This window comes from Alligator mississippiensis, unplaced genomic scaffold (genome assembly GCF_030867095.1).
Source record: "Alligator mississippiensis isolate rAllMis1 unplaced genomic scaffold, rAllMis1 scaffold_32, whole genome shotgun sequence".
Classification (NCBI taxonomy): Eukaryota; Metazoa; Chordata; order Crocodylia; family Alligatoridae; genus Alligator; species Alligator mississippiensis.
Genome location: NW_026775335.1, coordinates 100,261 through 125,278, shown reverse-complemented (window position 1 = coordinate 125,278; position 25,018 = coordinate 100,261). Strand labels below are relative to the sequence as shown.

At 53.3% G+C, this 25,018-nt stretch overlaps 1 non-coding gene and 1 pseudogene across 1 annotated transcript; one reads left to right on the top strand and one right to left on the bottom strand.

The window, feature by feature from the left end:
• The first annotated feature begins 970 nt into the window (after positions 1–970).
• LOC109285852 (acidic leucine-rich nuclear phosphoprotein 32 family member E-like) lies at positions 971–8,107 on the top strand (annotated as a pseudogene).
• Positions 8,108–16,076: 7,969 nt separating this feature from the next.
• TRNAR-UCU (transfer RNA arginine (anticodon UCU)) lies at positions 16,077–16,149 on the bottom strand. Its single transcript has one exon. It is a non-coding gene; the product is annotated as a tRNA-Arg (tRNA).
• Between the last annotated feature and the right edge of the window lie 8,869 nt (positions 16,150–25,018).

The following is a 25,018-nucleotide window of genomic DNA, read 5'->3' as shown; positions in this document are numbered from 1 at the left end:
TTCTTCATATGACAACGTATGGAGAAAGTATCTATCACCATTCTTGCAGAAATACTTTTCAAACAGAGAGAAATTAATCTGACTTTTCCAGCAAACAGATCTATACTTAGTAAGCCGTCTTGCAATTTTTGCTTATAAGGCTACAGCGATCAGAGCAAAACATTCTTTACTGTTGATGAGGCTGATAAACTTTATCACTGTATTTGATTTTACTGTGTCGGGGCTCTCATCGTACCAGTCCCTCGCACTAATCAAGCACGCCAGTCTGCGTTGCCCGTTCCCCCTAAACCCGAGAGATGGCGAGGCCACAAGGCTGGCAGGAGCCAACAGCTCTTGGGATTTGGCAGCCTTTCTGAGCACGTCCGCTGCCCTTGCACACCCCAACAACCGGGTATTTGCACAGCACTGAACTAAACCCACGGCTCTCCAGTTTCCTAGACGTCAGGCGTCCCTCAGAAACTGCCCATTTCACCCGAGTGGGTTTTTTTGTCACAAATCATTTTTGCCCCGTCGCAAAGCGCTGAGAAAGCCCCCAACACCGCAAGGCTTTGAACTGTTGATTCCTGTATGAAAGCCCCCACGTTTCTCCTCTGGTGAATCAGGCGTGCACGCCGAACAGGGCTAAACACCACCCGGCACGCGCAGCACCCGCGAAAGCGACACCCCAGACGCCGCGCGCCCCAATCGAAACAGAAAGCCTTCGTTTGGGAATCAGGACCGGAAGCCAGCAGGTCCCAACAGCACCCCTCCTCTTTCAAGCCCCTTGCACAAGTATCTGCCAGCTCCTTGCTGCAGTTTTCACTAAACACACGTGTTATCTTTAGCCCGTCATTCGGCTAATCTCTGCCTTCGCACCGAACACCTAGACACGTCCCTTTTCCTTTTCTAGCGCCTATAACACCTCATTAGTCTGCTTCCAGCCGCCCAGCCCTGACCAGGCCGACCAAACCACCCAACCGCGTCACACGGAATGGCGCCCAACAGCCGCCAACAGTCGCATTTAAGAGCTCGGAGCCTCGACGGGCGTCCGGCGGAGCCAATCGGCCGCCGCCGCGCCGCTCCTCCAATGGGAAGCGGCGTAGCGAGAGGAAGCGCTCGCCCCTTCCTTGGCCCCGCCCCGCTGGCCGCGGGGGGCGTGTCCTGGGCGAGGGGGCGCCGCGGTCGCTGCTGCGGGCATCTGTTCTCGTTGTTCGGCTGATTTTCGGGGAATTAGGAACTTGCTTTTCTTTTCCGCCTCCCCCTTTTTCCTTGGGTGATCTCCGAGTCTGGGTCCTCCCCCGCGATGCGCCCGCCATCAGTTTCTCGGTTGTGTTTGGGGGTGAGTTTTGGGGGGGGACGTGTTAAAGTATCCTTGTTAAAAATAAATGAATAAATGGACAGCTGCTTTTCTTCGGGGCGGGGAGAAGCCCGAAGTCGCGTGCCCCCCGCTCGCCCGTCCCTCCCACGCTGGCGTTGCTGGCAGGACGGGTCTTCAGTTATTTTTACCTTCTCGCTGGTGGAGGTTGCGAACAGGTCGTAGCGGCACCGAATCCATCTTCAAAAAAAAAAGGAAAAAAAAAAAGACCCCTTTTTTTCCACCCCCACGCCCCGAGGTGGCTGTAGGCAGGTGGTATCTGCTGCATGGTTTTTCCCCTGCTGCGTAGGGAATGATTGTGGCCGCGCTTTGCTTTTTAGGAGAGGGTCGTGGTTTTACTTAATCTCCTGTAGTAACTTCATTGACTGCAGTGCCAGCTGCATGGAGAGCAGGCTGATTAACAGCAGGGAAGCGGAGGCTGCAAGTTGAACTTGGCCAACAAATGATTTGTCGCTCCAGCAGATGTTTTTGCATTTAGGTCAGTAAGGACGCTATCGACTGGCGTGTCTTGCTCTCCCCAAGAATAAAGTCCAGATAGGTTGATATTGCAAAGTGCTTTTACTCCACCCTGGCCTGGGTGACTGACGGCACAAAGATTCCCTGCATAAAAACTACTCCGATAAACAGTGTATTTCTTAACAAGTTGACTGTGTCGGATTATTTTTTTAAAGCCTTTTAACTGTGGCTGGAGTTACCCCCCTCACCCCCACCCCACCAAAATGGTTTCAGTCTTTCCCTTTTCTTCAGGGCAAAGCCTGAACAACTTTGGGACTTGGAAACCACGAAACAATTCAAAGCTGGTCTCTCTGGTCACCTTTTTCTGCAGCAACATGAAATAAGATTGTAAACTTGAAACAAATGAGCAGCTCGTGCCCACCAAAATAACTCAGAAGTCGCCAGTGAACAAGTGACTTTTTTAGTCCTCTCTACAGATGAATCTTTCAGAGCTGAACTTCCCAGACTGGTGTTGCGTTTAATCCTTTTTGTTTGCAGCCGGATTGGTAAAAAAACAACTGTGGTCAACCCACCGTTGGGGACATGGAGGACGGACAAGCAGAAAATGGATTTTTCCCTACAGGACGTTCAGCGACACCGAGTAAATGCATCTAGAATGAAGAAGCAAATGCTTCAGTCTGGTGCATTATTAACCTATGGTACTCCCTGCCTCAATATTTTGAGGGTCAAAGCTATAGGGTTTGCAAGAGGATTTGGTGCTTTTTTCTGGCAAGCGAGGCTATACCCCCTTATTTTAAATAGTGAATGGGAATATAAACCCTCATCTGGCATGAAGCAACCATTAAGTGATGGCTCTGGAAGGAAACTATATGCGTAGGTCATTCTGTAATTGCCTAGTTGGCTTCTGGCTCCTTGCTTCTTCTGATGCATCTGTTCCGGCTTTCATCAGAACCAGGACCGTGGGTTTTTGTCCGGCCCTGTAAAGGACTGCGATTGTGAACTCTGTCTTGGTGGTTGTGCTTTCTGAAGCCAGCATGTTAACAGAAATAAATTAAGTTTTTATCTTCTGGTTCTCTGTGATGGTGCTTCATACTCTGTTTACTTCCTCTCAAGGTTGATATGGTCGATGAGTTCAGACAACTCAAGTTCAGGTCGTCCCAGATGAGAAGTAAAGCCTGTCGTCAGGCTGCTGGTTTGACCCGAATTGCTTGCTTGGTTGAGGGTCCCTATTAAAGTAATAAGTGACGTTCTGTTTTGTTTCAAGGTGGCAGAGTTAGTGCTTGATAACTGCTGATCCAGCAATGGCGAAATTGAAGGTCTGAATGACTCCTTTAAAGAGCTGGAGTTTCTCAGCGTGGCCAACGTAGAGCTGACATCCCTGGCCAAGCTCCCCACCTTGAGTAAGCTCCGAAAGGTATGCATCTTCAGACAAAAACCCATCGGTTCTCTCCTGCCAAAGTTGTATACCTTGAAACACAGCAACAGTTAAACTACTTGCGTATTTCCATAGTCACAGTCACGTTTGCATCTCATTGAAATGTTTTACTAAACATTGCGAACTTAAGAATTAAGTCTTTAAGACCCTGAATGTAATTAAAGCTGGTTTCAAACATTAATGAGCCAAAGTACTGAAAAAGCATCACTTGAAAACTGTTAACGATGGCCATCCCAGTCTGTTGTAAAGAGAGGGGGTCGGGAGCAGTCGCATTAGGTGAAGTGCTGAGAACACTGAAATCATTGTTCGTTACCTGTAAGGAACCAGTTTCAACCTAGTCTGTTGACCTAAAGCCTGTACGAAGATCCAATGCTATGTTTCACATCCCCGTGTAAAAAATAAAGCCTGGAAATATTTTAAGTTTGCATCATACTAAGTATGCTAACTGAACAGTTGGGATCGGTGAGATCACTTGCCGACTTACAGTAGAACATGCTTGAGTGTCTGTCGGCACCCAAGTATGAAACTAGTTAATGAATTATCACTCTCAAGTGCAGGTGTGAAGAGCTTCTGAAATAAATGTTAGGCTCTAAAGAGACGTACATGTGATCAACATGGGTTGCTATGTTTTTAACCAGATTTCATTTTATGCAAGTAATCTGAGGTTTTACGGGCTGTACAGGAAGTCAATAGTCTTGTGATGCATTTGTTCTTTCAATAAAATACAGGCTCTTGATTTTGATAGCAATCAAACCAACCATCTAATTATCCAACTTTTGTGCGCTGTAGCTGGAATTGAGCGACGACGTCATTTCGGGAGGCCTAGAGGTCCTGGCAGGAAGATGTCCAAATCTCACACCTCTAAATCTAAGTGGCAACAAAATCAAAGATCTCAGCACTGTGGAAGCCCTTGTAAGTACAAAGTCAGATTCTTAGAAGATTGCAGTGTGTTAAAGAAGTCAGAATCTTTCTAGCATTATAAAAGAAAAATAACAATAATTTTATCATTGAATGCAAATGTAAAGTTTATAAGTGCCTGACGATAGAAGGTCATTGCAAGTAGAAGGGATAAGTACAACAAACACAGTTGAAATAGGAAATCAATAAAACACAAAAAGATAATAAACAAGATGGCTTTAGCGTGACATTCAACAGAACTGACCAGTATGCAAAAAGTAAAACTCTCACTATTTCCCAAACCTTGGGTAGCTTTTTGTTGCCAGTTCTGGCAACATTTGAATCTTCTTTTTTCTGAATTTCTGTATCCCACTTAGGCCAGTATTGATTACTCCTATTGCAATACATGCATCATCCGATGGTTCATTAGAGACAGACTTGTAAAGACACTGTAGTAATCAATTTTGTGTCAGCCGTGGGGTTTACAGGAGGAGATGTATTCAAACTTGTGGTCTGTCAGCGATAGTTCTGTATTCCCCCGTATTTGTTTTCAGTGGTTAAAACGCATTAAAAGACACCGTGATTTCTTTAATAACAACCGATTTCTGCGGAAAAAGAAGTGAAACTGCTTGGTTAGTAAATGAAAGGTATCCACAAGACCATTTTTAACAAGTGGTTTGTGGCCTAGTAAAAACAGTTCACAAATTTTTAATTAAGTTTTTGGAAGCAAGGTGCTAATCTTTATGATTAATTTTGCTGTTCTTATTACTAAACACAGGCTAAACAAGTGTTTTAGAAACTTGGTAATGATAGTCTGCCTTGCATCTCACTGGTTCGAGTTGTCACAGAGATAAAATTGTTTCTATTTAAGTTAATTATACTTGTTGCATACTTGTTTAAGTGCCAAAACTACCCTCTGAAAGTGGTGTCTCTTACACATGGCCCCCAAAACCGCAATTTCTTAGTATCACTGAAGTATTGAAAAGAACACCTCAAACAGCTAATGATTATAATGGGCTACAAAACCCAGATCTCCTACTCCCTAAGCAGGATTACCTCTATCAGCACATCCCATAGCTGCCCCATTCAGGCCATGGAAAGCTGTCTCTCCACCAGGCATGGTAGGATTGGTGCTGGGACAGTTGGCTGTGCTGACCCCAGAGAATGGGAGAGCCCTGGGTGATTTATAGGATCATATGGGGCTTCCAGAAACAAAGACATGCATCTTAATGGGAAGTAACCTGGGTCACAGCTATTTCAAAAGCAAGTGTAGAGGGAGAGGTGGGATCTCTGGTCTTATGGGGAAGGAACTTTGACTGTCAGCACCAAGACTTCTTAAATGAACTCTGGACAATGGGGAACAGCAAAGGAGAAGAGAAGGTAGTAGGTATACGTAGTAAAATCAATGACATTTAGGAGGCAACAGTCCAGTACTTGGAGGTACCAAATAGTTATTTCATCTCAGTGAGTCATTTTTCATTCATTTTCAGCAAAATCTCAAAAACTTGAAGAGCCTGGACTTGTTCAACTGTGATGTCACAAACCTGGAGGATTACAGGGAAAGCGTTTTTGAGCTGCTTCAACAGATTGCCTACCTAGATGGGTTTGATCAGGAAGATAACGAGGCCCCTGACTCGGAAGACGAGGATGATGAAGGTAACTTCTCTAAACATGCAGTCATGAGTTATGCCATTCAGTTGGTATCTAAATATAAAATTGGAACTAGAGTGACTGTGCAACTGCTGGAGCACAAATCAGCTACATTTTTGAAGTGTAGGCCAGTATCAAATACTGCTTCTGTTGAGTAATGAGGGCGGGGGGAATGCGCTTGCAAACAGTGTAGTCATGGGTGCTGTGCACAGTTAAAGGAGAGTTGCACGTAGGAAAACATGAGTACAAATCTTTTTACTGAGACATAACTATATAAAAGCAGTCGCTTTATTGCTGATACCAAAAGCTTTTGCTTTTTTTTGGACCCGTCGTTTTCATATTTGATTCTGTAGCTCATTTGGTTTTTAGAAGCTTATTTAAGATGAGTTTACAAACGAGCCTTTGAGGTTTAAGTGAAGCTGTAAGGAATTAATTACCTGCCTTTCAGAAGGGGATGAGGAGGATGAAGAAGATGAAGATGAAGCTGGTCCACCAGGAGAATACGAAGAAGATGAAGATGATGCGGGTTCAGATTTGGGGGAGGGTGAAGAGGAGGAAGAAGTTGGTCTTTTATACCTGATGATGAAGGAGATCCAGGTAGGACTTTCCCTTTTCTACTGTAAGACTTAGGATTTCCTTGACACTGTCTGATTATACATGTGTAATAATTTAAACTTCTGTAAGCAGAACCGTGTAAATCCACTATCAGATGTGAGCCATAGGCTACTTTAGAGAGAGACCTTTTACTATCAAAAAAGTGCGTTGCAGTAGGAGAGCCACTTCTCTTTGGTGTTCTGCATTGTCTTGCTCAGTGAAATGCTTCAAGGTTCATTACTGCGCTGCCTTGAAGTATTAGTGTTGTTATCTACCAGGTCACCAGGTCAGATTTTGAGGAGAAAAACCCCCTTCCAAAGCTAAAAACGAAATCTCATTTGAGGATCTGAGTAAGAACTTGGCAGTAATTCTTTGAGAAAATGAACGAACACTTGATTGGTGGGGGTGGCAATATTGGTAGAAACCTCAATATACTTAGTGGCTTCTGTGTACGGCGGCTGCCAGGAGGTGAAGAACTGCAGCATGGGCTAAAGAAATTGGGAACTAAAGTACTCCTAATGTTACCACAACACAGCTTGGTAACAGAGGAAGGACTCCTTTCATTTGTTGTTGCTGGGGAGTAGGCAGTAGCCAACATTAAGCGCACACGGTTCAGAAAGTCCCGTCTTAACAATTTCAGTATATTTTGGAAAGGGAAAATGAGGACTGGAATCAGCATAATTATACACCAGCTAAACCTGAACTTGAATAAATCCAGCAAAAGCACATCCTAAATTTACATGTCGGTTAAAGATGAAATTCCAGAATGAATTGCTAAATGCCTTTCAACTTTTACCAGATGTTGTAAAGCATTTCATTTGGCAGATAATATATTTGCAAAGATATTTACCTATATGCAAAAAAAGCTTTAGTTTGTCCTCAGTTCCTGCTATTGCACTTATACTACTGGAGATCTCGGTGTATGTGTGTAACATTTCTAGGATTTCATGTAGCCAAGTGGCCTAAATTTGTCCAGTTACCCCATTTATAAAGCAACTTTTGTTTTGTTTCGAAACAAAACAGCTCTGGATGTATAAACTCTTTTTTCTCCCTTCTTGTTTGACTTCCGTTACCGACAAAAAGGGTTCTTCTCAGCTGTTGCTGTTGTGGGCCACTGAATTTTGTAATGCTCTTCTTGAGACATTTTCACAGCTAGTTGGCATAATCATTAGGTCAGAAGTAACAGCAGAAAAAGACTCTAATAAAAGACTCCAGCCTTGGTTTTGTACATCTTTGCTAACCTGATAAGTGTAATACAGTAAATTGGGACTCTGGTCTGTACAAATGTCTAGTAATAAAAACAAATTAAACATGATCTTTAAACCTCAAAGTGCTGTTTTAATCTTCTGCAAAGCACATGTCATTACAACCTAAGCATACGGTAGTTTTTAAAAAATCTCTTAATGTTCTGTATCTTGAAGGATGAAGATGATGATGACGATTATGTCGAAGAAGGTGGCGATGAGGGGGAAGAAGGCAGGTTCTGCAAAGCGTGAAAGCTGTTTGTTTTGTTTTTTTAAACAACATGTCCATTCTTTTGGCATCTGTAAATTAGCAAATCTCAGCTCGCTGCCATTGTCAGCTTATGGCACATCTGTTCAGCTCATCTGTTTAACACCACGTAACCCTTGGATGAAATGGGCAAAAAAAATCTTTCACGTTTAAAGGTGTACTTGGTAGTCCTGTTTGTCTGAGACATAAAGACATACCAAAAACTAGAACTCTTGGTTTCAAAATGATACCTTTTATTAGACCAACTGGGAAATGGCATTTTCTCCCCAACAGGGAGAACCTTGTTGGGGAGCTGGACACAGGGTCCAGTGTGTCATTAATCAATGCCAGCCTTGTGTCACCTGCAGCTATAATCCTGGGGAGGACCCTTACCATTCAAGGGGTGGGGTGCCCACCATTTGAGGTACCTGTAACACGTCCCTACATCGAGTGGAGAGGCTGTGGGATGTGCATAGACGCGAGTGTGCTGGAAGGGGCTCCTGTCCCCATCCTGGCGGGACGTGATATTATGGAGCTAGAATACCTGCCCAGGGAGGAGGGCCACCTCCTAGAGCTAGAGCCAGAGCCCTACCGTGTTAATGTGGTGACCCGTGAACAGAGCGGAAAGGCTAAGGCGGGAGGAGTGGAAACTTCCCAGGGCCTGGTCACCCAATTGGCTACAGAGGCAGAGGGGGAGGAAGGAGAGACTCTGACTCCCTCTGACTGCAAGCAGCCCCTGGCCATTGAGGAAACCAGCGACCTGGAGGTGGGGTTAAGTGACAGTCCCGGGGAGGAGTCTGGCCAGTCAGTGGCAGAGGAAACAGACTCTTGGGGAGAAGTTGGAGGACGCCCCTGAGGGTGGGGGTGCACTACTTACAGGAGCACCTGAGCTCCCTGCTGATTGCTTAGCGGGGCAGGAGGAGTTCACGCAGGAGGTTCTGGCAGACCCCAGCTTGGAGGAACTCCGGCAGAGGGCTCAGGAGTCGGAGACAGAGTTCACCCCAGAAAAGAGGGAACAGGTGGTCTGGGACAAGGGACTCCTTTATCGGTCGTGGATACCGAAGAACCTGGCCAAGACCTGGGAGCCCTCTCTCCAGCTCTTAGTACCTCGAAAATTCAGGCAACAATTGCTTTCCTCAGTTCGTGATTAAGCTTGTGCCGGTTGCATGGGCAGGGAGCGGACGCGCCAGCGGCTGCAGGCGAACTTCTCTTGGCCCAGGATTGCCCAGAACGTGACGGACTACTGCAAATCCTGTGAGACGTGCCAGCGGACGGGCAAGAGTGGGGGCAAACAAAGAGCTCCCCTACAGCCTCTCCTGATCATCGTACAACCTTCCTACAGAGTGGGTATAGACATTGTGGGCCCGCGGAGACATCGGACCCACAGAGGGAAGAAATCCTGACTCTGGTGGACTTTAGGACACGGTACCCGGTGGCAGTTGCCTTAACCTCCACTGAGGCACCCGTAGTTGCGAATGCCCTGACTAACATCTTCTTCCAGCTGGGTTTCCCCTCCGAGATCCTGACTGACCGGGGTGGGAACTTCCTGGCCGAGGTGATGAAGTGCTTGTGGGAGTGCTGTGGGGTGAAACACCTTAAGACCACAGCCTACCATCCTCAGACAAATGGGCTGATGGAAAGGTTTAATGGGACCTTGAATGGGATGCTAAAGGCCTAGGTGGCCTCTAATCCCAATGACTGGGATGAGAAACTGCCACATCTGCTCTTTGCCTACCAGGAGGTGCCCCAGGAGTCCACTGGGTTCTCGCCATTCGAGTTGATGTTCGGGAGGCGAGTTCAAGGTCCTCCCGATTTGGTGAGAGAGGAGTGGAAAGGGAAGATCCCTTCCACAAAGACCTGTGGTGGAGCATGTGCTTAACTTTTGTCAGAAACTGACTGACATGATGAAGGTGGCACGAGACTCCCTGGCCCAGGCGCAGGAGAAGCAGAGTGTCTGGTATGAGAAAAAGGCTCGCTTGCGTACCTTCGAGCGAGGCGACAAGGTCATGATGTTCCTGCCACTAAAAGCGCACAAGCTGCAAGTGGCCTGGGAGGGTCCCCAGCTCATCCTGGACAGGCTGGAGGATGTGAGTTATGTGGGAAGCAAGAGCAGGTCACAAAAGACGCCTAAGGTAGTGCATGTGAACGTGCTGAAACCCTACATCGACTGAGGGGAGACGGTGTTCTGGGTTTCCCCAGCTGACAGCTCACCCGAGGACCCGGAGGAGCCGGTTATGCATGGTGACTGAGATGAAGAGGCAAGGATAGAGGAACTCCACCGGCCGGATCATCTGCTGTCCCAGGACAAAGACAAGCTGCTCACTGTACTCAAGGACTACGAGACAGTGTTCTCCAACAAACCAGGTAAAACGCACCTGGCCATGCACGCGATAGACACAGGTAGTCACCGCCCTATCCAATCCCGACCCTACACAATCAATGCCAGGGTGATGGAGGAGATAAAGCGGGAACTTGCACAGATGAGGGAGTTAGGGGTGATCCGGCCTTCGACGAGTCCCTGGGCCAGCCCGGTGGTACTCACCTGGAAGCAGGATGGCACCATTGGGTTCTGCGTGGACTACAGAAAGCTGAATGCCATCACCACCCCTGATGATTCATAGATTCATAGATGTTAGGGTCGGAAGGGACCTCAATAGGTCATCGAGTCCGACCCCCTGCATAAGCAGGAAAGAGTGCTGGGTCTAGATGACCCCAGCTAGATACTCATCCAACCTCCTCTTGAAGACCCCCAGGGTAGGGGAGAGCACCACCTCCCTTGGGAGCCCGTTCCAGACCTTGGCCACTCGAACTGTGAAGAAGTTCTTCCTAATGTCCAGTCTAAATCTGGACCTCTTCAGCCTCTGCAAGAGAAGGTTGAGAGGTGACCTTGTGGCTGCCTATAAGTTCATCACGGGGGCACAGAAGGGAAATGGTGAGGTTTTATTCACCAAGGCGCCCCCGGGGGTTACAAGAAATAATGGCCACAAGCTAGCAGAGAGCAGATTTAGACTGGACATTTGGAAGAACTTCTTCACAGTTCGAGTGGCCAGGGTCTGGAACGGGCTCCCAAGGGAGGTGGTGCTCTCCCCTACCCTGGGGGTCTTCAAGAGGAGGTTAGATGAGTATCTAGCTGGGGTCAGCTAGATACTCATCCAACCTCCTCTTGAAGACCCCCAGGGTAGGGGAGAGCACCACCTCCCTTGGGAGCCCGTTACAGACCTTGGCCACTCGAACTGTGAAGAAGTTCTTCCTAATGTCCAGTCTAAATCTGCTCTCTGCTAGCTTGTGGGCATCGTTTCTTGTAACCCCCAGGGGCGCCTTGGTGAATAAATACTCACCAATTCCCTTCTGTGCCCCCGTGATGAACGTATAGGCAGCCACAAGGTCGCCTCTCAACCTTCTCTTGCGGGGGCTGTAAAGGTCCAGTTTCTCTAGTCTCTCCTCGTAGGGCTTGGTCTGCAGGCCCTTGACCATATGAGTTGCCCTTCTCTGGACCCTCTCCAGGTTATCCGCATCCCTCTTGAAGTGCAGTGCCCAGAATTGCACGCAGTACTCCAACTGCGGTCTGACCAGTGCCCTATAGAGGGGAAGTATCACCTCCTTGGACCTATTCATCATGCATCTGCTGATGCACGATAAAGTGCCATTGGCTTTTCTGATGGCTTCGTCACACTGCCGACTCATGTTCATCTTGGAGTCCACTAGGACTCCAACATCCCTTTCCGCTTCCGTGCCACCCAGCAGGTCATTCCCTAGGCTGTAGGTGTGCCGGACATTTTTCCTCCCGAGGTGCAGCACTTTGCAATTCTCCTTGTTGAACTGCATTCTGTTGTTTTCTGCCCACTTGTCCAACCTGTCCAGGTCTGCCTGCAGCTGTTCCCTGCCCTCCGGCGTGTCCACTTCTCCCCATAGCTTTGTGTCATCTGGAAACTTGGACAGAGTACATTTCACTCCCTCATCCAAGTCGCTGATGAAGACATTAAAGAGTATCGGTCCAAGGACCGAACCCTGCGGGACCCCACTGCCCACACCCTTCCAGGTTGAGACCGACCCATCTACCACGACTCTTTGGGTGCGACCCTCTAGCCAATTCACCACCCACCGGACTGTGCAGTCATCCACATCACAGCCTCTTAACTTGTTCACCAGTATGGGGTGGGATACCGTATCGAAGGCCTTCCTGAAGTCTAAGTATACGACATCCACCCCTCCTCCTGTGTCCAGGCGTTTTGTAACCTGGTCATAAAAAGAGACTAGATTGGGCAGGCACGATCTGTCTGCCACGAACCCGTGCTGCTTTCCCCTCAGCATAATTTGTCCCGCCGGGCTCTCGCAAATGTGAGCCTTGATAATTTTTTCAAAGACTTTGCCAAGGATGGAGGTGAGACTGACTGGCCTATAGTTGCCCGGGTCCTCCTTCCTCCCCTTTTTGAAAATGGGGACCACGTTGGCCCTTTTCCAGTCCTCCGGGGCCACGAGCGTTCAAATATTCCCGCCAGTGGCTGTGCAATGATGTCGGCCAGTGCCTTCAGCACCCTCAGATGGAGCTCATCCAGGCCTGCCGACTTAAAGGCATCCAGTTCCTCCAAATGACTCTGCACCATCTCAGGGAATACGCATGGCAGTCTGGCGCCTTGCTTCTGCCTCTCTACAACCCCAGTGAGAGACTTGTCATGCCCCTCGCTTAGGAACAGTGAGGCAAAGAACTCGTTGAGGAGTTCAGCCTTGTCCCCCCGTCTGTCACCAATTGCTTCTGCCCATTTAGCAGGGGTCCTATTCCTCCCTGGGCCTTCCTTTTACTCCCTATATATCTAAAAAACAATTTCTTGTTGTCTTTTACTTGGGTTGCCATCCTCAGCTCCACGGTAGCTTTGGCCCGCCTAACTGCCTCCCTACAAGCATGAGCAGAGGAGGTATATTCATATTTAGTGATCTCACCCTGTTTCCACTTGTTATGTGCTCCCCTTTTGGCCCTTAGGCTACCCTGGATTTCTGTGGTCAGCCATGGAAGCCTCCTGGCCCCTTTCCCTTTTTTGCCTCGCTCAGGGATCATCTTGCTTTGTGCTCGAAGGATCATTTCCTTTAGGCACAGCCACCCTTCTTGGGCTCCCATCCCTTCAAAACTCCTACTCTGCAGTGCGTCCTTGACTAATCGCCTGAGTGCAAGGACGCACTGCAGAGTAGGAGTTTTGAAGGGATGGGAGCCCTCCGGCGTGTCCACTTCTCCCCATAGCTTTGTGTCATCTGCAAACTTGGACAGAGTACATTTCACTCCCTCGTCCAAGTCACTGATGAAGACATTAAAGAATGTCTCCCAAGCAAGAACAAGGAGCCTCCCCTACTGCCCCGTCCTGCTTGTGCTTCTTCCACGTCACCCATTTCCCTAAGTACCGCAGGGCTTTGCTCACCATCACCCGGCAAACCAGGTTTAAAGCCCTCCTCGCTAGGTTAGCCAGCTTATCTGCCAACATGACCTTCCCTCCTGTGTCCGGCGCAGGGCTTGCACTTGATTTTGCTGAACGTCACTGCAGAAGAGGTTCTGTCTCCGGGACATGTGACATTCATGGGTGGTGCCTACTGCTCTCATGCCCAGGCCCATATTCCCTCCCTTAAAGGATAATCATTTCTTTGCTAATACTTGGGATTTCTTGGTTTCCTTTCCTGGAGCAGGGCTCTGGGGGCCACACTAGTGGGGGAATGGCAGGATCAAAAGCTCACATGTGACAGGACCAGAACACACTGTCATGCTTGGCCCTGTTGTGCCCCCCGTCCTACACCAGGCAAGAACAGCCCCTCACCCAGCTCTCATCCAGCCCCGAGAAGCAGCAGTTCTTGTGTTCTTGTGGAGGAGACGTCCGAGGAGGAGCAGACATTAGGTTTGGATGCTCTTTAATTAGGAAAACTGCAATCAAGCCTGCACAGCTGCGTCCACACAGGAACTGATGAAGGTGCCAGGCCAGAACAGTGCATGGGACAAGGGGGCGCTTGAGGCGGCAGCCTGTACCCACCACAGAGCAGGCGCAGGCAGGCTCCTGGAGGCCAGGACTGGAGCACAGACCTGCAAGCAATGAGGGCCCATTCCAGGGGCATCGGGAACAGCTGCTGCTCCCTCTGCACCTGGAGGCTGCAGCCAAAGCCGTGGGGCAGACCAGCTCCTCGGTCTGTGGGCTGCGTGTGCGTGTCTGTCAGTCCAGTGGCGTGACCAGTGGGAGGCAAGTGCGAGCGAGCTCCAGGTGCAGGTTTAGAGGAGGCACCACAATGGCAGCTCCTGGGGAGCCCACACTGCCACAGCAGCAGCCACGGCAAAAGGACACCGAGTGGTGGCAGCAGCAGGAGCAAGGGCCTTTGAATCTCTAGAGAAGGCAAGAAATGCACACACGTGCATGCATGCATGTGCTCACACACACACACACACACACACACACACACACACACGCATACACACTTCCGCTTGCTTCCTCCCGGTGACCACATGCAGAACGATGATCCCAGGGACCAGGACTGCCAGCACCCGCAGCAGGACAAGCCCCTTGGTGCAGCAGTAGGACAGCGATGGGCACCTGGATAGCTCAATACACGTGTAGGAGTTAGGTCAGCTTGGAAACAAAAACCATGGAGGCAGCTGGAGCTCAGGCTCCAAAGCACTTGGCTCAGGCTCGGCCAGGGGCAGCATGGGGACTCCCAGTTGCTCAGTCATCAAATCCCTGCGTAAGCTGCTGCTGTGTTCGGGGTCTGTAGGGCACACCCAGTGCGCGTGCGGCTGACACGAGCAGCACTGAGGTCAGGACGGAGCACAGCACCCAGCACCCGCTAGGCAGCCGCAAGTGCGGGACGCGTGGGAACAGCAGGCTGGCAAGCAAAGAGTGTCCTTCTGGGGCCCAGCGATGTGGGCGCTCTGGGGGCTCCCTGCTAAGAGCAGCATTTCCACACTGTGTAATGGAAACAGTCCTGGCCTGACAGCCCGCGTGAGCCAGAAAGAGGCCCTGGCAGGCCCTCAGCATGACGACACTGGGCTGAAATCCCTACAGGTGCAGAGGGATGCCCACGGAGGTGGTGGAGGCGGTCAATGCTGGTCATGAGGAGGATGGAGAGAGAACTGGAGGGCAGCAAGGGGGAGATAAAGATTATTTTGAAAAACATTAATTTTCTCACAATCTTTTCATGATTCATTTTTGCTTGCTTGCTTGAACCCTGGCTGCCTGGCACCTTGAATGGTGCATATCCTGGTGCAGGGCAGGGCCACTCAGCTCGGCTGTGTCTGCTGCAGCTCCCAAACTCAGACGCTCCAAACAAGCTAAGGGTGCAGCAGAGGATTGTAGCCAGGACAAGCAGGGTCTGTAATGCCTCCTGACAAGTGCCCTGCCAAACGCACCCCCGTGAGGCTTGTACAAAAAGGATGTGGCCAAGTTGGAGAGAGTAAATGGCTGTGGGACTGGGGGGCAGGATTTGTAAGGAGAGGCTAAGGGAACTGGGTGTATTGAGTTTGGAAAAGAGAAGACTGAGAAGGGATTTGATAGCAGCCTTTACCTACCTGGTACGGTTAAGGGCTTGCAGACCAAGCCCTACGAGAAGAGACTAGGGCACCTGGACCTTTTCAGCCTCCGCAAGAGAAGGTTGAGAGGCGACCTTGTGGCTGCCTATAAGTTCATCACCGGGGCACAGAAGGGAATTGGTGAGGCTTTACTCACCAAGGCGCCCCCGGGGGTTACAAGAAATAATGGCCACAAGCTAGCAGAGAGCAGATGTAGACTGGACATTAGGAAGAACTTCTTCACAGTTCGAGTGGCCAAGGTCTGGAACAGGCTCCCAAGGGAGGTGGTGCTCTCCCCTCCCCTGGGGGTCTTCAAGAGGAGGTTGGATAAGCATCTAGCTGGGGTCATCTAGACCCAGCACTCTTTCCTGCCTATGCAGGGGGTTGGACTCGATCATCTCCTGAGGTCCCTTCTGGCCCTAACACCTATCAATCTGTACCTGCAGGGTGGTTTCAAGGAGCACAAAGCTGGACTGCTCTCAGTGGCCACATATGAAAGAAGAAGACATAATAGACTCAAAGTCCTGCAAGGGAGGGTGAAGTTGGATGTTAGTAAAACCTCCCTCCTTATGAGGGTGGTGAAGCACTGGAACTGGTTACTTAGAAGAAGCCTGTGAACATATGTTCACTGCCTTCTCATCTGCACCTTGGTTAAAGATTAACAAGATCACCCCAGGAGGGACTTGAACCCACAATCCCTGGCTTAGAAGGCCAGTGCCTTATCCATTGGGCCACTGGGGTTTCTTGGTGCCCTTTTTCCCCAAGGATGGGCTTCCCTGCCTGCGCCCATGTGTTCTCAAAACAACGGTGGACAATGAATGCTTTTCTTCTGGCACTGCAGAAGGACTGCCATTTACTGGGTGACACCACAGATCCTGCATCCAGCCTCCCGTGGCACACGGTGCTAGACAGCGGATGCTGAAAGGCAGAGCAAACCGGATCAGACCAGGGTATTTTGCACGGTTCCTCTTCCACTTGCAGCCTCCAGTGTTTAGGGTCTAGGACGCTGCGATTCAGAGGCTGTCTGCTCTAGAAGCAGCTCCTGGGTGGCCCCATGCTGTGCTGGACGGCAACGCGCTTCTCTTCAACCCCAGAAGCCAGGTTCCTCTCCTGCTCGCTGGCCACCTGCTCCTGCTCGCCCACCTTTGCTGCTCACATGCCTCCCTCTCCTGCTCTCCTGCTCCTGCCACCGGGTGCCAAGCTGGCAGGTTGGCCAGCCACTCCTCCATGACGGTGCCCAGCTGCCCAGCAGGAGGGTGCTGTCCTACGCCTGGTGCTGGTGGAGACGGTGCATTCAGAGGGTCTGGTCATTGGGGCACCATTCCTCATGCTGCATCCCCGGTGGCAGCTGGTGCCTCTCCCCCACGCACAGCTGCTGGACCTGCAGAGCGAGCACACTGTGGACACTTGTACATGTGTCACTACGGCAGTGTTGTTCTTGCACCATGATGTAGTACTTCCTTCTGCAAGTGTTACATCATGGCGCAGTAACAGCCCGTAGTATGCCATTACGTGTGGCACACAGTTATTTTTAGCAGAGTGCTACACCAGGGGAGCACGTCGCTGTGGTGACATGCTGTTGGTTATGTGTAGACACCTGCAGACGCTACATCACTGTAGTGTGTTGCTACGGCAACCTAGCGTCACACGTAGACATGCCCTGTAACGGGACTGTAAGGGGTTGCAGTGGAAAGGACTGTGACGTGAAGGACAAGACGATTTGTGGGCAAAGGGGAAAGGGGCCAGAGGGAAGAGCTGCTTCCCGAGGGTCCCGGGCTGAGGAGGGTCAGGCCTCTCCTTGTGGGACTGCTCCAGGGAAAGGAGAGGCCAGGTTCAAAGCTTGGCCAGTTAGAGGAAGGGCATCCCTCATTGCCTGAGAAGGCAGGGAGGAGGAGAAGACAGAGCCTCTTTTTGAGAGACTGCAACCTCTCGGAGGTAACGGGCACTAGACCCAGGGACTGTGCACCACCCAGCCTTAGATCGGGGTCGTGCGTGTATAGGTGCCCAGGGACCATGGGAAGTTAGCCAGGCAGCCCCTGTCATGGGTGGCCACTGCACAAGCCCTCCATCCCCACTCCCTCCATGGGGCAGGTGGCCCGCTTGGCTCTTGTTGCAGGCAGCCTGCCTTCCTGATCCCCTCCCCAGGCCAGGCCAGGGCTGGCCCTTGGTACCACCTGCCAGGCTTGCCCTCGACCAACTCCTTCCCTTCTCCTCTGCACGCCAAGCACTTTGCTCCCGTGGAGGCAGGCTCATGCCGCCCGGGGTCAGAGGGACTAGGGCTCCCACTCATCTGGGACACCGAGCCGGTGATGCCCCTGTTCTCTCCCCGGTATGTCTCATCAGAAACCTGGATGGGGCATTACCCCTGCTGTGCCCCAAGCGTACCCCTACTGAGACTTCCCAGGTCATGCCACATGGAGCTGTTTGAGCACACCGAGGGGTGCCCAACCCCTATGCCCTCCCGCAATGGTGCCCCGGGTGCACATGAGAACCTGTTGCAGGGCTCTGCACTTCAGTGGTGCCCCGGGCAATCCCACACTTCCCTGCCGTGTGCGTCGCTGCCTGGAGGGCTGCTTCTGCCTGTGATACGAGGCCCTGACCCCCGCAGCGGAGGTGGAGATCACCGGTGCCATCAGTGAGTTTCTCTGCACGTGACAGCAGGGGACAGAGAGGCCAGGCAGGGAGAGAAGAAGAGGGGAGGGCGAGGAGAGGATGGGAAGGGGGCCTGTGTGGGGCCCCTAGAGCCAGGCCTGCAGCCAGGTGTGGGCCTGTGAGGTGGCATGGGCACTGGTGGCCACAGTGCCCCCCACCCCTCGCAGCCATCCTCCACGCGATGGGCTTACCAGCTGGGCATGGCAGGTGGTCCTGGCAGGTGGCCTTGGCGCTTGGTGGCGGGGAGGCGGTCTGGCTGCTTGCGGGGTGCTGGGTGGCAGAGGCCCACCATCTGCCACACGGCCACTGACCCCCTCCAGGAAGGAGCTGGAGCTGGAGCTGGAGCTGGCCATGGGCGGTGCCTCCCTGGCCTGTCCTCTGTGCTCTGGCTGTGGGGAAGATGTCAACCTGGTCATCAGCACTGGATGAGGAAGCCAGGGGCAGGGAGGACACGGGACACGGGTGCTGCTGGCCTGAGGGCTCTTGTCTTGGTCTTCTCTGCAGGTCTGGTCTGGTGCGGGGTCTTTGGCAGACCTCCAGTGCTTGAATAGATATGCTGCCCATGGACTGCGTCCCTTCAAGTGAGGATGCTGGGTTGCTCCTGCATGCAGGGCATGGTGCTGCGAGCTACTCTGGACCATCTCTTGTGCTCAGTGACCACCATTCGCAGCAGCCACGCAGCCTTCACTGCTCAGAGAAGAGCATTGGCCCACCTGCCGTGGCAGAACTGCCGCTGCACCTCGGCATTGCCCCAAATCACCAGAAGGTCTGTGGTCTCTTCTGCTGCCCAGTTGGGGCCAAGGACCGAGCGTCTCAGGGGCAGGGAAGCTGCCATGTCCACGGGGTTCCTCTGCCAGGGACTTCAGGCAGATGCCCCACGAGGTCCCCACAGCAAGGCCAGGGGCTGGCTCCCGTGCTGGAGCCAGAACGTACCCGCACCACAGGGGCACAATGCCCAGGGGCCAGGGAGCAAGCAGCAGAGCCTCCTTGCTCCAGCTGGGCCTGTGCAGCACTGCTGCTGCCCAGACAGGCCCACCAAGGAAACCACCACGAGCTGGATGCAGGCAGAAGCTGGCCCCAGGGAGCTAAAGCCAGGCAGGGGTGGCAGAGAAGCCGTCCTTGCCCCCTGTTTGGAGGGAGTCTCAGCCAGGGTGCTCTCGCGAGCATTAAATCTAGTACCTGCTGGTGACTGTACATGAGCCAGGAGGCTGCTCACACGCGCTGTGATTACAGCCAGCCGCCGCGTCTCATGTAGCAGTGTCCCCGTGCTTCAAAACGGTGGCAGGGGCACTACAACTAAAGCTTGTTTGACGTATTGAATTGTGGGTATATGAGACACTCCAGGTGCTTGAATTTGGGTGGCTTTTGGATCCACTTTAATTAAAGCACCTTCCCCCGCACCCTAGAGCATGTGTAAAAACTCTCTGTATCTTCAGGTATTAGAAAAATGCACATTTCACTAATCAAACGTGCATTAGCCTAGTGCATAGTTTTACGGCCGTGCTTTAATGCACATCAGATGAATGTAATGCTCATTAAAGCATCTCATGTAGAAGTACCCAGAGGGTCCAAAGGAGTTGCCCAGGCACCAGCAAGACTCAGCCTCTCGTTCAGTTTCTCTCTCTCTCTCGGCCCATTTCTAGATGATTTTTCTCCTCGGTGGTTTCCTACCCATCCTTGATCTGTGACCCATTAAATGCATTTGGAAAGTCCAAATCAAAAACCCTATTTCAGAAAGGATGCCCCTGGAATCTGGATTGTGGCGCTCGGCGCGGCTCCTGGGATCTAGTTTCCTTTCACTTGGGCCTGGCCCAGACAACCAAAGAGGACCTTTAAAACATGAGATGGTCACTTGACAAGAAGAACAGCATTCAGAAACATGCATTTCCTATGATGAATAGGGGTTTATATTGCACAGGCCTGCAGTTGCACATAGAAACAGGGAAGAGATCTCATTTTTTCTGATTTTGCCCCACTCTAAACACTGCACCTATCCTGCAGGAGAACCCATTTCTTGTTCATGAGAGACAGGTTTAGATGCTGTAGCAAGAAGAGGGGACTATCAAAGTCCCACGAAGTGGGAAGAAGGAGCCAGGAAGCTACATATTGACACCAGGACCAATCCTGCTCCAAAGGTAGGAAACTGGGGCTTTGCAGTGAGCTATGAAGAGGTAGGCACTGCTGGGATTTGAACCCTGGCTCCTCTGTTTACAAGACAGGTGCTTTAACCAACTGAGCCATAGCATTAAGGGTTGCGCCCCCCTCCACATCTCACACCAGTGAAGAGCTGGCAGTTGCACACCCGCTCCCAGCAGGTCCCAGCCGTCTCCTTTGTATCATTGGTTCCCTCCGCACACACCGCTGCCCAAGATGCACGTTCCTGAATCCAATGTCCAAGGCCCGGGCAGAGTCCGCAGGAGTCCACGCGTGCTCCTGGTGTCATCCTCACGTCTGGTGCAAATGCCAGGGTGGCACTATTCAGTGACTTGATGAGAGACCAAGCGCTGGCTCCAACTTCACAGTAGCTCCAACTTCACAGGAGCGTGTCATCATCACAAAAGGCACCAGTAGCGTCCGCGCATGATTTGATAGTTTGATAAAATGATATGCCTGGTTCAGCAACAAAGGTTCAATCTGGTCATTGAGGCAGCTGCGTGGGTTAATCCTCACTCAAGCAAGCCACTGCAGGCAGCGTGGAGGCTGCAGGAGGCAGTGGCTGCAGCAAAGCAGAGCCCGGCTCCCCCCACAACTGCTGCCTACCTGCTGGGGGCTCGGCTGGGGGTGAAGCCAGCTCCCTGCCGCTGGGCGTATTCCTGGGGGGCAAGAGGGACCCACACCTCTCAGATCTGTGTGAAACGGGGGTGGGCGCACCGTGGACCTGGGTGTTGGGTTGTGCCCCTGGCTGCAGCTGCGCGGGCAGGGAGTGCATCGCCAGGGCAGCGTGGAGCACGTGATGGCAAGGAGCTTCCCCGTGCTTGGTGGCTGCAGAGGCCCCGGGAGAGGGCAGCAGGAAAGGAGCCTGAACCCGCAGCAGGCAGCTGGCAGCACCCCTGCCCCCTGAGGACGCACATTGTGGCCCCGACCCCACGCACTGCTCGGCTGGGCAGCAGCCCCCGCCCCAGCCCTGCCCAGCTCCCTGCCTCCCTCCCCAGAGGGGCTTCAATCCCTGCCCCCAATTTACCTGCAGAGCTGCTCTCCACGCTGCCCGGGCCATGTGCATGTACATGCACCTAGTGCCCCTGCCTGACCGCCCTCCTCCTGGTCCCCCACCACAACCCTCTTGCGGGCCTGAAGTCTGTCAGCCTGCAGAGAGCTCTTTGCAAACATGCACGATCCATGGGTTTCTCCGTTAAAATGAGAAATCCGTGTTTTCCTCAGGTACAGGGGGGAAATCTGTGTTTTACTCCCTTTTCGGTGGGAAATGCAAAACCCCGATCCCGATGCTCACCTGCTGGAGGTGCCCCAACTGCAAGCCTCTCCCCATGGGATGTGCTGCAGAGCTGCAGGACCGGGAGCAGGTGCTTCCTCAGCCTGGCTCCAGAAGCCAGGACACTGCTGGCAGCTCCGTGTTGCCCGGGAGGTGTCACACAGACGTTTTCCCTCGAGTCCAGGGGCTGCCCGGGCCCTGGCCGGGACCTCTCCTGCTGCTGCCTCCTTGGAGACCGTCCGGAAGCCCGAGGCTGGGTGGATTCAACGTCCCTGGCAGCAGGTCCCGGGCACTGCGAGAGCCGGCGAAGGGCTCCCTGCTCCGAGCCCCGCTTCCCACACACGGGGCCTGCAATGCCGCTCGCTTTGCCGTGCCATGAGGAGAAAGGCTGGCTCTGAGCTGGACGAGCGGGCACGGGGGAGCAAGCTCCTGCCCCTGCTGCAGGCTCCCAGCCACAGGGCACCTCAGCAATGCAAGCAGCTGCCCAGCACGTGGGTGGAGCAGCAGGGTGTGCAGGGGCCAGTGTCCTCCTCCCGGCACCAGCGGCCCAGACGGACCCTGAGAGCAGCGACATGGAGGCGAAGGGGCTGGGAGAACATGCGTGCACACCCTGCTCCACGCAGAGAAGAACTGGTTTCCTCCGCCCTCCCAGAGCACTCACAGTATCCCTCTATGCAGTGGTTCTCAGCCGGGGGACAGGGCACACCGAGGTGCCTTGACATCCTTGCAAGGATGCTGCAGTGTAACCTGCAGTGTCAGAACTGCTGGGTGTGCAAACACGATCCACAATTGAAACCCCGGCATTTCACATGGGAACCCAGAGTGCCAAAAACACTGGGACCCGTCGCGCTCTTTCTGACTTCTCTGCAACAGGAGAATTGCTCCAGTATTTTGTCTGTATTCCAAAAACGAGTGAAAAGCAAGAGCTGGCATTTGTGAGGGTGTCTGTGAGTCCAGCAAGGGCTGAGTGGAGCCCAACGAGAAGCGCCTTGAGGCTCAGGAGTTCGGAAGTGCTGATCTAGGAGCTTCCCAAACAAGAGATTTTCTTATTATTATTACAAAATGTTTCTGCACAATATTATCTTCATTATGTATGCAGGATGTTTAGGGGCTATGAGATGAATCAAAGCATCCATTAATTCTGGGTGCCTAAATCAAGACTCCTTGAACTTGATTTTTTCCTATGTCCAGAAGGTAAAAAGTCTGTCTGACGCCTTGTGTCTAACAGGAAGGGGCCAGCAGTGTCCTGGCTTCTGCAGCCAGGCTGAGGAAGGCACCCTGCTGTCCAGCCACACAGTTCTCTAGTACATGGCATGGGGAGCAGGCTTGCACTTTGGGTGCCTCCAGCAGGAGATCATAATTCACTCTGCACAATCATGCAGCTCCTGCTCTTGTCACTGGGCAGGACTCAGACACCTCCAGAGCGGGATCCTTGGTTACCAGGATGTGCCAGGCTCTCCATTCACTTCAGCGGGGAGTTCTAGCCTGTGCTAAGACCCCCCGTGCTAAGTTCTAGCCGGCGCTAAGACATGCGGGGCATCCCATGTCTGTGCAGGGGACTGCAGAAAGGGGAGGAAAGTCCGCCCCGCTCCAAGGTGGTGACCGCGGCCCTGATGCTCTCACACCGGCTCCACGGGGTTGGAAACATCCCCAGGTACAGGAGCTCCCAGCCCTCCCAGCTCAGCCCGCGCTGCCCGGACGGAGCGGGCAGGGAGCCCAAAGCTGCGGCGCTGACGGGCACCCACAGGTCCCAGGGAAGGGGTCCCTGCCCTCCTCTGCTGGGCACTCCCCAATCCCAGCCCTGGGTTTAATCCCAGCAGCTGCCTGGACTCCCGGGGGCTTCAGCCCTGAGCCAGGCACGTGGAGCCAGAGGTCAGGGGCCGGAGCAGGGAGCTGTGTCCAAACCAGCTTCCTGCGGTCATTGCCCCTGAGCCCAGGGCTTCCCTGCCCATGATCCCCAAGTGATCAGGAGGCTGGCGGCATGGGGGCATCCCCAGGGACACTGGCCTGTCTCCTGGAGAGCAGGAGGTTCAGGGGCAGACGGGTGCACAGGGGTGCCTTGAAGCCCAGCTGATGACTGCTCCTGCTCAGTGCCAGGATGGACAGGCTGAGGCGGGTGCCGAGCAGGAGGACCACCAAGGTGGGCTTCGTGCCAGCAGATCACAGCGGGGGCCTGGGCAGGAACATCTGGGCCCCCCCGGCCATGAAGAGGAGGGGCCCATCAAGCCGAGGACGTGGCTGTGCCCTGTGTGCTGGCGTAAAAAAACAGTACGTGCCAGCACCAAAGAAGAGCATTTGCAGCAGCCCACCACCTCCAGGTGCAAGTGGAGGTGGCCCTGGGTGCGCCTGGGCAGGCGGGAGCCCGGAGGAGAGGAGCGCCGGGCACAAGAGCTGTGCAGCCTCCCGCCCGGGGCATGGAGCAGCCTGGAGCCCGGCCCTGCAGCCCCCCGGCAGGAGGCAGTCCCCTGCAGAGACGTGGAGGAGGGCCCAGCCTCCCTGGGGCAGGAGCGGAGCCCGTCCTGCACTAGCCCCAGCCCCAGCCCCAGCCCCAGCCCCAGCCCCAGCCTGAGTTGCAGCTCCTCCTCCGCGGACCCACATGGCTCCCTGGGGTCTGCAAGCCCCCCGGCCCCTGGCGCCAGCCGCACCGGTGAGGAGCCGCGCTGGGGCCACCCAGTCTCAGGGCCATTCACTCCAGGGGGCAAGGCAGACCCTGCGCAGGGCTGGGCAGCGGCATCCTGGCCAAGGCGAGGGGGCTGAGCCACACGACCTCCCGGTCCCCGTGCGTGGGGTGGCCTTGGTGGGGGTGGGTGATGGGGGAGGCAGGGTCACTTGTGGGGGCACAGGGACCTCCCAGGTCAGTGGGGCAGTCCAGTGTGCTCACAGACATGGGGGCCGTGAGGTTGCGGGGGCGGAGGAGCGGGATGGAGAGGGCCCTGGGAGATTTCTGCAGACAGGGGGCCCTTGGCTGGCGAGGGGAGCATGGCCCCATCTCTGCCCCCCACACTGCACGTGTCTTCCCCTCGGGGGCAAAGGACTCACCCCCCACTTTCCTTCCTGCTGCAGTGAGTCCCAGTCCGGCCACAGAGAAGATGCAGGACGAGGAAGACCAGGAGAGGGAAGAACAGGGGACACCGGAGGAAGCTGTGCTCAGTGTCACCCAGCGCCTCCAGGACCGCGGGAAGGTAGGAAACCTGTTCAGTCCTCTGTTCCCTCCCCGGGGGAGCCCATCCCACTGACCCGGAGCTGACTAGGGGAGATGCTCGCCCGCGGGCAGTGCTAGGGGTGGGTGTGTTTGTGAAGCCCCACCTGGGTCCCCTCCCGCCACAGACACTGCCCTGCTCCTCCCTGCGCCTGTCCAGGAGGAGACTCATGGCAGCAGCCTGGGGGTCCCAAGAGGCCTGAGTCCCACAGCGGGTTTGGGGGGGACAGGGAGGTCCCTGGCTCAGAGCCTCTCTTTACCCCGGTCCCGCTCCTGGTAGATGCAGCGCAGGAGAGACGGGCAGCGCCTGCTGCGGGAGCTCCTCACGCTTC